Source organism: Drosophila busckii, chromosome X, assembly GCF_011750605.1.
Source record: "Drosophila busckii strain San Diego stock center, stock number 13000-0081.31 chromosome X, ASM1175060v1, whole genome shotgun sequence".
Taxonomy (NCBI): Eukaryota; Metazoa; Arthropoda; class Insecta; order Diptera; family Drosophilidae; genus Drosophila; species Drosophila busckii.
Genome location: NC_046608.1, coordinates 15,972,679 through 15,986,034, shown reverse-complemented (window position 1 = coordinate 15,986,034; position 13,356 = coordinate 15,972,679). Strand labels below are relative to the sequence as shown.

The window sequence follows — 13,356 nt, the reverse complement described above, 5'->3', positions numbered from 1 at the left end:
TTTTATTAGTAATTAATATTAAACAAATACTTTGCATCAAAATAACTGAATTTAAAATTTAATTTAATGTAACGCTTAAATTATTTGTATTTTGTTTATTGACAAACACTTTCCGCTGCATTCTGAATTTTGTTTTTGATATTTTCGTTAATCAAAATGTATTTGTTGCATTTGAATTAAATTTATTATATTTCTCTACTCTCAACTTCTATCAATTGCTGCCGTGTCTATTATTTTGGCCAGCACTGTATGCTGTTATTGTTATTATTGCTCTGGGGCTACTCTGCTGCCGAATACGAAAAACATTTCAATTCGTATATTTTTTTTCGTACTCATTTTCACATTCTTCGTGTTGTAGTCGTTGCTCATTTGCTTTTTACGGTTTCGTAACAGTTGACGCTATATGTATATGTATGACGATTAATGTTCAGCTGTCTCTGTGTGTATGTGTGTGTGTGTGTGTGTGAGTTGCCTTTTGTTTGCCTGGCAGCAACTAAAGTTCTAAAGAAGTCAATTGCTGTTGCTGTTGCAGTTGCAGCAATCAAGCCACAGCAACAAACAGTTGTTGACAATTCTTTTATTTCTTATTGTTGTTGTTGCTTTTTTTATTTGTTGTTGATGCTCTGACCTAATAACTATTAGTTGGTGGAGTTAAATTACTCAACACTTGTTTACATGCATTTGTAAGGGACAAGTTTTAAGTAAAGAATTGATTCAACTTTTGTGTTTTTGCTACAAAAGAATGCAGCTACGATATTCAGCTGCAGTTTTACGATATTGTTGAGAGACTTGGCACTTAAGCGTTATTCATTCAATTATAATTCATAAAGATAACAAAAGATTGCTTGTCCTATTTTACGATATTCGATACAAACAGTTAGTAAGCTCAGTATTACGATATTGCTGCTATTAAATTATATTCATGCGATATTTATTCGAAACAAAAGCAAAGATTGCCGTTAATCCTATTGACGATATTCAGTTTTATTTTAACTGAATAACATTGTTGGCAGTTATAACATATTAAATTAAATGCTATGCAAATACGATACAAAAATACGATATTTAATTTACGATATTGGTTTATATATTGTTATAACTTGTGAAAATGTGTTTTTAAATATAGTGTGATACATATTTAGCTTGAGAAATTTACGATATTCAGTCAAATATATGCAGCATATACGATATTCAAAACTGAGATAATGCCAGTTATTAATTTAAGCTGAAAAGCATAAACTAAATTAAAAGTTGAATATCGTAACTGAATTTATATTCAGTGAATAATATTTATTCTCATTGCTTTGTCGCTGTCTTTCATAAAAACTTGAATTTAGCATAAAGTTTTAGTTGTAAAACTATTTTATTTATTTACAAAATTCTACGAATATCGTAAATAGTGTCAAACTGTCGCTGTACACAAAAATTAATAATTGCAAGTACTGCTGCTGCTGCTGTTGTACTTATTAAATATGAATTGCTTTTGCATGTGGCTGACTTTGGGGCAGGGCACAGAGACGACAAATAAACATACATGGGGTATGGTACATATAGATATTTGACATCTGGGCAATACGTTATGGCGGCCTCAGTAAGGTCGCATGAATAAGGTCGGCAGCAAAATGATTTTATGCGCTTTTGCATGTAGAACGCGTCGCATGCGCAATCTGTGTACAACATATGACGCATACGCAGCGTTAGCCACAGCTGCTAAATGTACAATTGGTCTGTGTGTGTGTGTGTGTGTGTGTGTGTGTTTGTGTGTGTGGCAAGCAAATTGCCCAGTGTCAGTGAATAGTTTTGTTTTGCTCGACTTTCATTTTTGCGCTTTTGTTGATTCGCTTTTATAGAATTTGCGGCAACCTTCATGGCTAATAAGCCCCAAACCTGAGCTTGCTAGTCACGGCACGTGGTAAGCGTCGAGTGAGAAAGAGAGCGAGATTATTGATCAAATTTTTGTTTGTCAGCGTTGCCACAACAGCCAAGCCAGGCATAAAAAATAAATCGCAGCTAAAATGTCAAAGCGAAAACAAACAAATCAACTTGTAAAATTGCAATTTAACATCAAGCTGATCAAATCAAGCTGTGAGGCTGCCAGCCAACCAAATCAACCACAAAATATCACAAAACCATAAGCTAAAAATAGACAAATTGGTGGGCCAAAGGTCGCCACACAGCAACACAGCGTGTCACAAGTCTGGTCAGGGCCATGGTGAAGGGCTCATGTCTCACAAACAAATCAATTAAAATTCATGCATATTTTTGTATTTTGGTACTCCAAAGCAAAACACACACACACACACACAAGCATTCGCATTCGCAAAATTCTTTGCTGAACAATATAATAGATTCGTTTTCGTGTTTGATGGCATTCTATCGTGCCGCCTAACATTTCCGCTTGGGGACCTCCAACTGCGTTTGCAGTCGGCTAATTGAGTGGGCGGGGTTGTCCGCAGCTGTTAGGCAAATATAAGAGCTTAGCACATGCTAAGTTTAAGATTAGGAATCAGCTAAGCTGTAGTTTAACTAAATATTATTGAACTGTGACAGGACTGTGAGCAGCTTCGAACTTTGCCTCAATTTATCGTTTACAACTATTTTAGAGCAATTGATGCATTAGCTTAGCAGCTTTAGCCTTTTGTTTTAGCTAGACTGGGCCACATATTAGCCCATTCGACTAAAACGTTGACTGTGCGTTCCAAAGTGTCGAAAGGGCTCATTTAATATCAATTAATAGCACAAGCAATTTAAAAATTAAAAAATATTCTATTGAGCTTAAAGTTGATACAAATTGAATTTCTCTAGCTGCAGCAAAAGATTAGGAATAATATAAAGTATTGACACACGGAACGATTTCAGCAATAAATCTAATATTTATCTAGCTGAATTATCAATCGATAGTATCGTTATATATATCGATTTAATGTTTTGCTAAGCAGTTTCAAAATTCCAAATAAAGTTTAGCCTGGCCATATGGCCAAAAGGTATCAAAATTAAGCTAGATGCATTCTCAATCGATACCATTGATATATATATATATATATATATATATAATGTTCAGATAAGCAGTTTTAATATTCAAATTGTCAATCGATACTATCGATGTGTATCGATTTAATGTTTTGCTAAGCAGTTTCAAAATTGCAAATAAAGTTTAGCCTGATCATATGGCCAAAAGGTATCAAAATTAATCTAGATGCATTCTCAATCGATACTATCGATACATATATATCAATTTAATGTTTTGCTAAGCAGCTTTAAAATTCAAAATAAAGTTTAGCCTGATCATATAGCCAAAAGCTGTCCAAATTTATCTAGCTGAATTGTCAATCGATACTATCGGTATGTATCGATTTAACGTTTTGCTAAGCAGTTTCAAAATTGCAAATAAAGCTTAGCCTGTCAAATACTCAAAAAAAGAATATTCCAATCGCTATATTATCGATATTACATGAAACAGAAGCTAACATGGCAATACGTCAATCGTATATTTTTTACGCTATAATCGATAAGAGTAACGCAAGCGTATTTAGCACTACCGCTACTACTTGGCTTAATAAATTGAAATTGTACATACATCATTTTATAGTTATCCTGCATGACGAACTGCTTTTGCCTAAACAAAGCACAAAACACACACGTAACATAAAAAAAATAAAACAAAAACAAAAAGAAACAAACAAATATGGTAATTGGGGAAATGATGAACACCAAATAGAAAGACGAGCGTATAAAGCAGAGCGATAACAATTAAGACGCCGCATTTTTGAAGTGTTGTATGTGTTGCTCTTGTGGTTGTTGTTGTTGTTGTTGTTGTTGTTGCTACCTCTTCTTCTTGTGTCGCATCTCTGCGGGCGAGCGCACCGCCGTCGCCGCATGCATAATTCCAGACACCACTTTGGCAGCTTCTGTGGTTGCAACGCAGCACTGCAGCTAAAAAAATGACAACCACCGACAACGACATCGATGTGAACGGACGCGCACGCCACTTGAAAATGCAGCGCTAGCAACAGCAAGCAAAAGCCGAAGCTGAGCCGAGAGAAAGAGAGAGAGAGAGAGAGAGCGTGCGATCGTTTAATTAAATATTTGTAGCCGGCAAGGGCAAGCCTTGGCTTAGGCCATGCAAGAGAGCGAGAGCGAGAGCAAGAGCACGCGCACAGCTGTTGAGCCAGCGCGTTATGCGAAAGAGAAGAGAGCAGTGAAAAGAGAGAGAGAGAGAGAGCTACAGCATAGAAAGCGAAAGCAAGAGCGCGTCTACAACAGGAAGCTTGCAAACTTGTTAACACATTGTCATGTTTTGTTTTCTTTCTAAGCCACACTCAAGGCTAAACGCTGAACACCCCACCAACCCCCCATCACCACTACACGTTAATTAGCTGTCAAATCGATGACAGCGAGAGAACCCAACAGAGAATACAAATATAGTGCAAAGGGAGAAAGAGAGAGAAGAATTCAGTTCATTGCTTATCATTTTTCATTTTCGAACATTTTTTTTTTTTTTTTTTCTAGCAGCTCTGAAGGTCAACAGCTGTTCCAATTGACACAGTTCAAGCGCAAAAGCGAGCATGCCGACTGCTGCATACACTTTAAATTTATTTTTAATTTTTTAATTCAAAAATTTATAGTGTGTTTGTTAAATATTAAAATGCAAAGCCACTTAAATAAATTTTCAATAAAATTAAAAGGTTTGTATTGTTAATTTAAATGCTTTACTTATGTATGTTATGCAACTTTTTAGTCAAATGATCGACTAGCATATACACTTTGAAAATTAAAAAGTTCGTTATGTTAATTTGAAAGTCTGCTCGACTATTGCATACACTTTTAAAAAATAAAAAGCTAAATATTTATGAACTCTAATTTAATTAAGCATGTCAAATAAAAAATTTAGATATCATAAGTATGCGTTAGCATACTATGACTAAAATATACACTTTGTGTTTTCAAAATTTAACAAAAAAAATTATTTTATAATTAATAATAGAGTGCCCCAAACTCTGTACAAAAATGCTTGTTTTTTTTTGAGTTTACACACTGCACATAAAATAAATAAAAAGCCAGACCGCATGTATATAACAATAAAAATTATGTTATTCCTATTTTCTTTTTTGCTTCAAAATAATAAAATTAAAGTTTTTGAAAATCCTACGCAAATTGTTTTAAACAAATCATTGTTTAAAAATCAAAACACACACACACAGACAAATAAAATTTAAGTGGTTTTTTGGTTTTTATGCCTTTAGATCAAAGTGCGCATAAATTGTTATTAAAAATGCTCATTGCAAAATATATAAATTCTAGCAGAAATTTGTAATATTGAAATAGATAATTTTGTACAATTAAAATTAGGCGTACAAAATTTATGCTTTGCTTACAAATTTGATGAGCACTTGCAACTCAATTTATTGAGATTGTATGTGAGCTATTAAATAAGTGAAACAAACTTTCGACTGCTGACGAATGCATAAAGACAGAAAAAAAAAAATATTTGCTTGCATATGGGAAATACTAATATATATAGAATATTTAGCTGCTCGTAAATGTGGAAATTTTCAGCTCTAAGTAAATATTTAGAAAATAATAAAAGCCCAAGAAGAAAAAAAAATTACTTTTTAATGCACTGAATTGAAGCAACGAACGTAACAGCGGCGATCGCTCTCAGCGTAGCAGAAAGAGAGAGAGAGAGAGCATTTAAAGAGAGAGCGAGAGAGCGCTTACCTTGGCGCATGGCTTAAGCTGCCGTGTGTCGTGATGTGGGCCATGCAGTTGATCCATTAACTAATTAACTAATTTCGAACGTTGTGCACTTTGTTTTTGTTATTTATTTTAACATGTGCTTTTCACATGGAGACACGTGGTAAGATTTTTAATATGCAAGCTATACATAAACATAGAGCTTTTGTATAGCAACAACACCAACAACAACAACAGCAACAGAAGCAGCAGCAGCATTGAAAACACATAAAAGACTGTTTGTCTGTCTATGCTGCGTATACGTAATATTTGTTGTTGTTGTTGTTGTTGTTGTTGCTGGACAGACTCAGACTCTAGCTATATATTTATTTATATACAACATTCACAAATGACAAAAGAAATGAAACAAAACCGCTCGTCGCATTTTCACATTTTTCAAATACATATAAACATATATATATATAGCTAAATTGTTCTTTACGTTGACAATAGGCGCGCTCGTTTTCGTTTTCATTTTCATTTTCAGATATATATGCTAAATAAGCTGTCACACTTTTCACAACAATTTTCCAACGCACACACACACACATAAAATAATTTTCAAAAAAAAAACATAAAATCTAATTAAAAAACAATTATTATTTTTACGTAAATTATTGCAATCGCCTTTATCTACATATATATGTATATATATATATATTGCTTTTTAATTTGTTATTTTGCTGCTCGAGTGGCAAATGCGAAGCGCTCACCGGCGTGCGCGTTACTGAAGATCGCCCGAGGCTGCGCCCGCTGCTCTGCCAAAGAGCAAACAGTCCAGCGCATTTAGGAGCGCGCGCAAATGCCCCCAATGCTCTCCAAATTTCGCCATATGCGACAAAGGCTCAGAAAAATAAAATAAATAAATCTAGCACAAACCGCTTTAAAGTGCGTGCAAGTGGACAAACAAAAAGTTGCAAGACGATTTGCATTATAACAAAACCAAATGCAAAATATTCATAAATTTAAATGCAATTTTACTTGCTTATCCTTATTGCAAATTTTGCATTTTTCTTGCAATTTATTATTGTCTTAAATTCAATTTTTGCACTTTTCTGGCAATTTATATTATTTATTATAAATTTTATTTTTATTATTAAAAGTATGTTATCAATTAATGTACTCCACAAACTTTCAAAATTTTGCAATTAAAAATTGTTCAGTGCTCATTAGTTTTCAATCAATTTTGCATTAACTACATTTAATATTAAATTTGAAAATAAAAATTCTTTTAAAATTTAGCAACGTATTTTTAAAAAATTTTTTGAATTCAATTTAATTTTTAAGTGTTTCAGCAGCAGCATTAAAAACAAGCTAATAAATAAATTTACGTATTTGTAATTTATCAAATTAATTTTAATCGCACTTGAGCAACATTTTTTTTTACATTATTTTAGTTCGAACATTTGTTTAATTTGTAAATATTGTTTAAAGCAATAAAACTTCTGGTTGCTCAAGCATCGAGCATTACTTTTGAAATTTCTTCAAGTTTGTTTATCATAATTTTATTTTTCGAAACAAATTTGTTATTGATTATACAAAATAGTTGTGTGTGTGTGTGTGTGTGTGTGTGTGTTGAGACAATTGTCTGGCATGCTTAACGAGTAAAGTTGTAATGTTTATAAACTTAATCTGCGCAGTTTCAAGCGCACAAAACTATTCACAATTAATTGTTGGCTCCGACCTTGAGAATTGCAATTGCAATTGCAATTGCAATTGAGTGCACTTTTGGGCATGAGCAACGTCCATATCAATAAAAACAATGAAATGTTAATAATAATGAGATAAATAATTGAAATTGTAATTGCAGCCACCAACACTTGGCTGCGTTCTACGTCGGCTATTAATAATGAGGTTAACGATGACGTCGAATGGTGTGACAGAGAGAAGACAGAGCACCCACCCACCCACTAGAGAGCGAACGGCAGCGCTGTCTATCGCAACTAAATCTTTCAGCATATACTACTTAGTTGTTAATGCGTTTTATAGCGTCCACACACACGCACACACTCACACACACACACACTTACACTATTAAAAACAATACTAACAACAAGTGGGGGCCATCAGCATATGATGAAGAATGCCGTAAAAGCAGCATTATATCAAAAGCCAAGAGCATCACCCACCAACAATAACAAACAGCAAATCGAACGCGTATAGACGGCAACTTATGCTCTAATTTTAATCGCTGCTCAAAATTGTTGTTAAATTAGCTGAAAATTATAATGTGTGTGGAATGATTCAGCTAATAGCTTTGAATATATTTTCAAGCGTTTTATAAAACTAAAAACTTGAATAATAAAGTTGATTCTGCGCAGTGTAAATTAAATTTTTAAATTTGTAACTAAATAAAGAAAAAGTTTAGCTAACAATTGCTATATTTATATTTTATAAGACCTCATTGGGGGTTTAAGTTTTCCCCAATCCTTGCAATATAATCTATAAGTTTATCAAATTTAAAAACAAAAACATAATTTTACATACTTTTAAATTTAAGTTTAAATATTTGATGTAATCTTTTTTAAATAAATAACTAAAAAAAAAAACAAACTGGCTGCATCAAACAAATTTTTAATGATTTCCTTTGATTTTTAAATACATGTTTTTTATGTTTATTTTTAGCAGTGACATTAAGTTTAATGAACTTTGAAATTTATAGAAAGTTGCATATAAAAAGGTATTAACTTTTATATTATGTTTTTTTGTTATTTAAATGCATAAGGCAGCCAAAGTTTAATTTATATTTAAAATACATATTTATGATCATCATTTTAAATTGTTTTCAACTAAAAATTAATTTTTATATTGAACTAAAGATAAAGCAAAGTCGAAAATAATTTCTCTCGACATTAAAAATTTTATTCAAGCATAATTGCAACTTTAAATGATTATGCTTGTTAATTTAGTTAATTTCTATTTTGCATTTGAAAAATAAAAAATACATTAGCTATGCAATGCAATTAGTTACAGGGTATGTCCGCGAGCCCTATGGCCGACCTTCACTTTCTATTTGTTTTGTCGTTGTTTTATTAATATTTTTTATGCGTTTTTTCAATATGCGTAAAGACGAATTGCGTAAAGCACTGAATGATGATGAGCAATTGAGATACTCTCAGGCATTATAGCCTTGTCTTCGTCAATTGTCGACAATATCGTTTTAAATGCGGCGCTTTATTTGTTTGAAAAGCGAACGCAAATCAACTAGAGAATACATGTGTTAGCTGAGAAAATACAGAGACAGAGGCAGAGAAAGCGAGATGCCAAGAATAATTTTTAATGCATTTTTCAGCATCGATTTTCAACTTTTTGTCGATTGATTGCTGTTGTTGATTTTTGGCCCGTCAAGTGATTTAGCCTTACAAACAAATTTGCAAACAGAATTTTGTGTTTTTTTCTGCGCCCCCCCACCCCAAGTGGGAGGGCGAGGCTACAGCGTGAGTGGATCGTTTGCAGCGCATCTGGGTGGCTGGTGGGTGGCTGGTTGGGCGGTTGCTGACTGATGTGTGCCTTCAGTTCGCTGGCATTGCCATTGTTTGTAGAGCTGTCTTCTTGCTTATTTTTGGCGCATTTAATTGAGTCTTTTGGCATTTGAGTTGCTTGCCACATTCAGATTGTTGTTTTTCGATTCTCTTAGCATATATATTATTTATTTTGTTTATACGACGTGAGTGTGCAATTGATTGATTGACTGTGGCAAGTAATTGATGCAATGCCAGGTGCTCGAGAGCAGGTCTCTGCCCTCTAATTTTATTGCTTTTTGCCATTCACATGACAGTGCAAGTTTCAAATGTGGCTACAAGTGACTACAAAAAATTTAAGTTAGGATCAAACGATTAAATGAAATATAGCAGCAGCACTAAATATGCCATTTATATAGCTCAAAGCTAAAAAGAATGCTCACATTTTAAGAAATTTCCTTAGCATAATTAATTTAACCTTAAACGAATAAATTAAATGTTAGCTGCACTTTTAAATACGCCATTCACATGTGTGCGTAAAAAAGGAAATTGAAAATAAAGCTCGAAGTTCAAAAGAATTTTTGAATTTTAAAAAATGTCTTTAGCATAATTAATTTTATGTTCTAAAATTTTTACAATCACAAATAAAATTTGCTTACTAACGCTGTTTAAATATTAAGAAACCTAAATATATTCTATGAGCTTAAATTCAAATAAATTTTTAATAATCTTGAGCACTTACAAGCAATTTAATCATAATAATTATTGATAATTTCAAATTTTCAAAACTCACAGGTAACTGCTTATTTTATTTAACTTTTTTAGTTTCAAATAATTCAAATAAACACTCAAATGAAATTAATTCACTGTTCAACGCTTTAAACAATAGGTTAGCTTTTTAATTAATGCAGTTGAAGCATCCTCAGCTTTCTTTGCCATTCAGCATGAACAACATTCAGATTAGCCTAGACACAAACCCACAAGCATTCATAACTTACACACTCGTTACCCTCCATAGCCTTTGCTTCTTCTTAGCTGGTTGCGGTATTTTAATTTAATAATCAAATATACAAAGTGCGGTACTCACCTGCAAGCAAAAGAGAGAGAATGAAAAGAAAGAAGGTGAGAAGTGCATTAGTAAAAAGTTTTTCTTTTGCGGTGAAAAGCTTAAGCTAAAACGCGTCACACAGTTGAGTTGACCTCGTGACCTGTGCGCAGAGTTCAAGGGACATTGACATGACGCTGACGTAAGCAGCGCTGCTTGAAAAAAAAAAACAAAAAAACAAAAGCTGCGGGCGTCATAAGCTCACGCGATCAGAAGCAAAACAAAATAAATGCTTAAAAGCTAATGACGTCATGCAACTAAAGCGCCACCTAGGCGAAACGTTTCAGAGGATGTGCAAAAAGCTCTGATGCGGCAGCTTTTTCGAACTTCCAGTGCTTTCAATTTTCGAACATTTCAACAAGTTTTGCGCTGCGCAGCGACGCCAGCAGCGACAGCGACGTTGGCAGCAGCGTCGGCAGCAGTGCAGACATCGGCATCGGCATTTGTTGCGCCGAGCGAGCACGTGCTCTGCCTCGGCTTCTGCGGCAATTGATGCCCAGGCACACACCCGCCCAACCACCCACCCATAGCCACCCAACGCAAAACTTAGCTCCAACGGTATCACTCCGCCCCTCGCTTATCTCTGGCTGCCTGGCTTGGCTCTAGCTCTTCAGCTAACCACTTGCGTTCAGACATTCATGAGCTCCATGTGTGTGTGTGTGTGTGTGTGTGTGTGTTTGTGTCTGTATTTTTAGCAATAAAACAAATAAAAGTGTGCAAAAAAAAATGCAAACAAAAATTTACTTTTTTTTTGCTGTTCGGCTGACGCTACGTGCCACAGCTTTGGCTGCTGCTGCTGCTGCTGCTTCTTCTTCTTCTTATCCTATATGCGCTCGTTTATTTTATTGTCTGCTGCCAAAAGTCTTGATCCTTTTAAGGACTTTAACGTGCGCATTGGGTTATTGAACAGCCGCTTGCTCTTTCTCTTCTCATAAATATGCAAAGCAAAGCAAACAAAAATATTTTGTATAAAATATTGAACAAAAAGGAAATATTTAAAAGCCATAGTGGGCCGTATGCGAAATTTCATTTATTCAATGTGCGCCCCACCCACTTAGGGGGCGACAATTAAGGCAGTTAAATGCCGCTACACACAGAAAATAATTCCTTTTTTCGCCAGCATTTTCCTGCATAAATTGAGCAGCTCCAAAAAAGCAAAAAAAAAAAATGGTTGGCATAACTCAATTTGCAGGATGCCGTCGCTGCTGCTACCTTCAAGATCTGTCCAGACAACAAAAGGGACTCTGTATAAATTACAGTAAAATAAACGACTATTGGTTTGTGCAAATTTAAAAGGATACAAAAATTGCTAACGATTTTTTATCAGTAGCCAAGCTCAAATGGTATTGAATTTTAAAATATGTTAAGAAACATTTTAAAATATAAAAGTTGATCAGCATTTAAATAAATTTCAACCAAGCATAATGCAGCTATTATTAAATTTGTATATGGTTAGACATATTTTAGAAAAAATAACTAAAATAAAATTTCAAAAAATATTAAAGACAAGTTTAAATATTTCGCAGTTATTTTTACGCTCAAGGCGTCTATTGCATCTATTGAAAATTGAGTACTTATCGGTTTAAGTCAGCAGATGCGAACAGCAGATGCTATATAAATTTATTTGCTGCTGCTAGCGCGCGCAGTCTTTGAGTTCTGCTTGCTCATACAGACGGAAATGAGTCAATCGCTTCTAAGCCAAAATTTTAAAGTGTATCGAACGCAAGCTACTAAATAATTTAGACATAAAATATAGCTAATAAACTTTAAATACTTATGCATATTTAATAAGCAAAATAACTTTACAAAATACCAATCAAAACTTTAGTGCACATGTAAATATATTTGTTTTACTTCATTTTTTTGCTGCTTTTCTCAGCAGCAAAAGTTTTCAATGTCTACAAGTTTAATATACCGCACGAGAGCGAAAGAAACTCATGCACTCACTATAGCTACGGGTTATGGCGCTCGCTATCTGGCTGCCACACTTGAGCAGAGCCTGCCACGAAAAAAAAAAAAAAAAATGTACTTGGTTTTGCACTCGATGTCGTAAAGAAACTTTATGCATATGCAAGGCTGAGTATGAAGCTGAGGGTAGAGCAAAAGGATAAGGGTAGCGGCTAAAGATATAGCGCGACTTTTGCTGCTTGTTGTTGCAACAAGCGGCGGCGTTGGCAGCTGCAGCAATAAGGCAACAAATATATTGCAGCTGCCTTTAAGCTTTAAGGTTTGCCATAAAATTGCTGTATATAACGTATACGCAATGTGCAACAACAAACAAAAATAGCTGAAAATGAAATAGCTTTAGACAGTTTTTGGATTTATAAGCTACATTTGCTTCTTCTTCTTCTTATGCCAAAATGATGAATTTCACTTTCACTTAAACTTAGTTCGCCGCACTCAGACTTTAACTATTTTGATTTAGCTTTGATTGCTCTGCCTGTTTAACGAGCTCGTTACGTCTCATTGACCTCAGTTCGTGGCTCTTGGCAATTGTGCAAATTGATTTAATGCATGCAAATGAAGTGCAAACTCTCTGGCACTTCCAAGCCACCAATTCGAATTCCTTTCGTTTAACAATGGCTTTGTTAACATTTTGTAGCTACACAAAGCAATTGCAAATCAATTCGCGTTTATTTTCTCTACAATTCTTTAAATTAACAAGCGCAATTTTTAGCGCTACAAAGCACAAAATATTTGCAATTTGCTTGCTAACGCTGATTAACTGTTTTTAAATTCAAAATAATATAAACAAATTGCAATGCAATTTTATTGCTTAAACAGCTTAGCTTATTCTTTTTATAGTTGTTTAAAGTAGACAACGAATTTATATATTATTTAATTAATAATTTTTTATTGCCACAATTATATATTTTTGACTGAGTCCTTATACTTTATAAGAATTATTGCTACGCTAAAAAATATTTGTAACGAAACTTTTGTAGTTACCCAAAAGGTACAAATGAATGTAAAATATTTATATAACAAACAATTAATTGTTATATGTAAGACATTTTTTGTTTATACACAATACATTTATATTATAAAAAATGTATT

The 13,356-nt window shown here is 33.8% G+C and overlaps 1 protein-coding gene across 3 annotated transcripts in view; it reads right to left on the bottom strand.

Annotated features, from left to right (window-relative positions):
* The window catches only part of LOC108606187 (potassium voltage-gated channel protein Shaker), a 110,204-nt gene that overhangs the window by 80,111 nt on the left and 16,737 nt on the right, over positions 1–13,356 (bottom strand). The gene's annotated exons all lie outside the window — the stretch shown is intronic.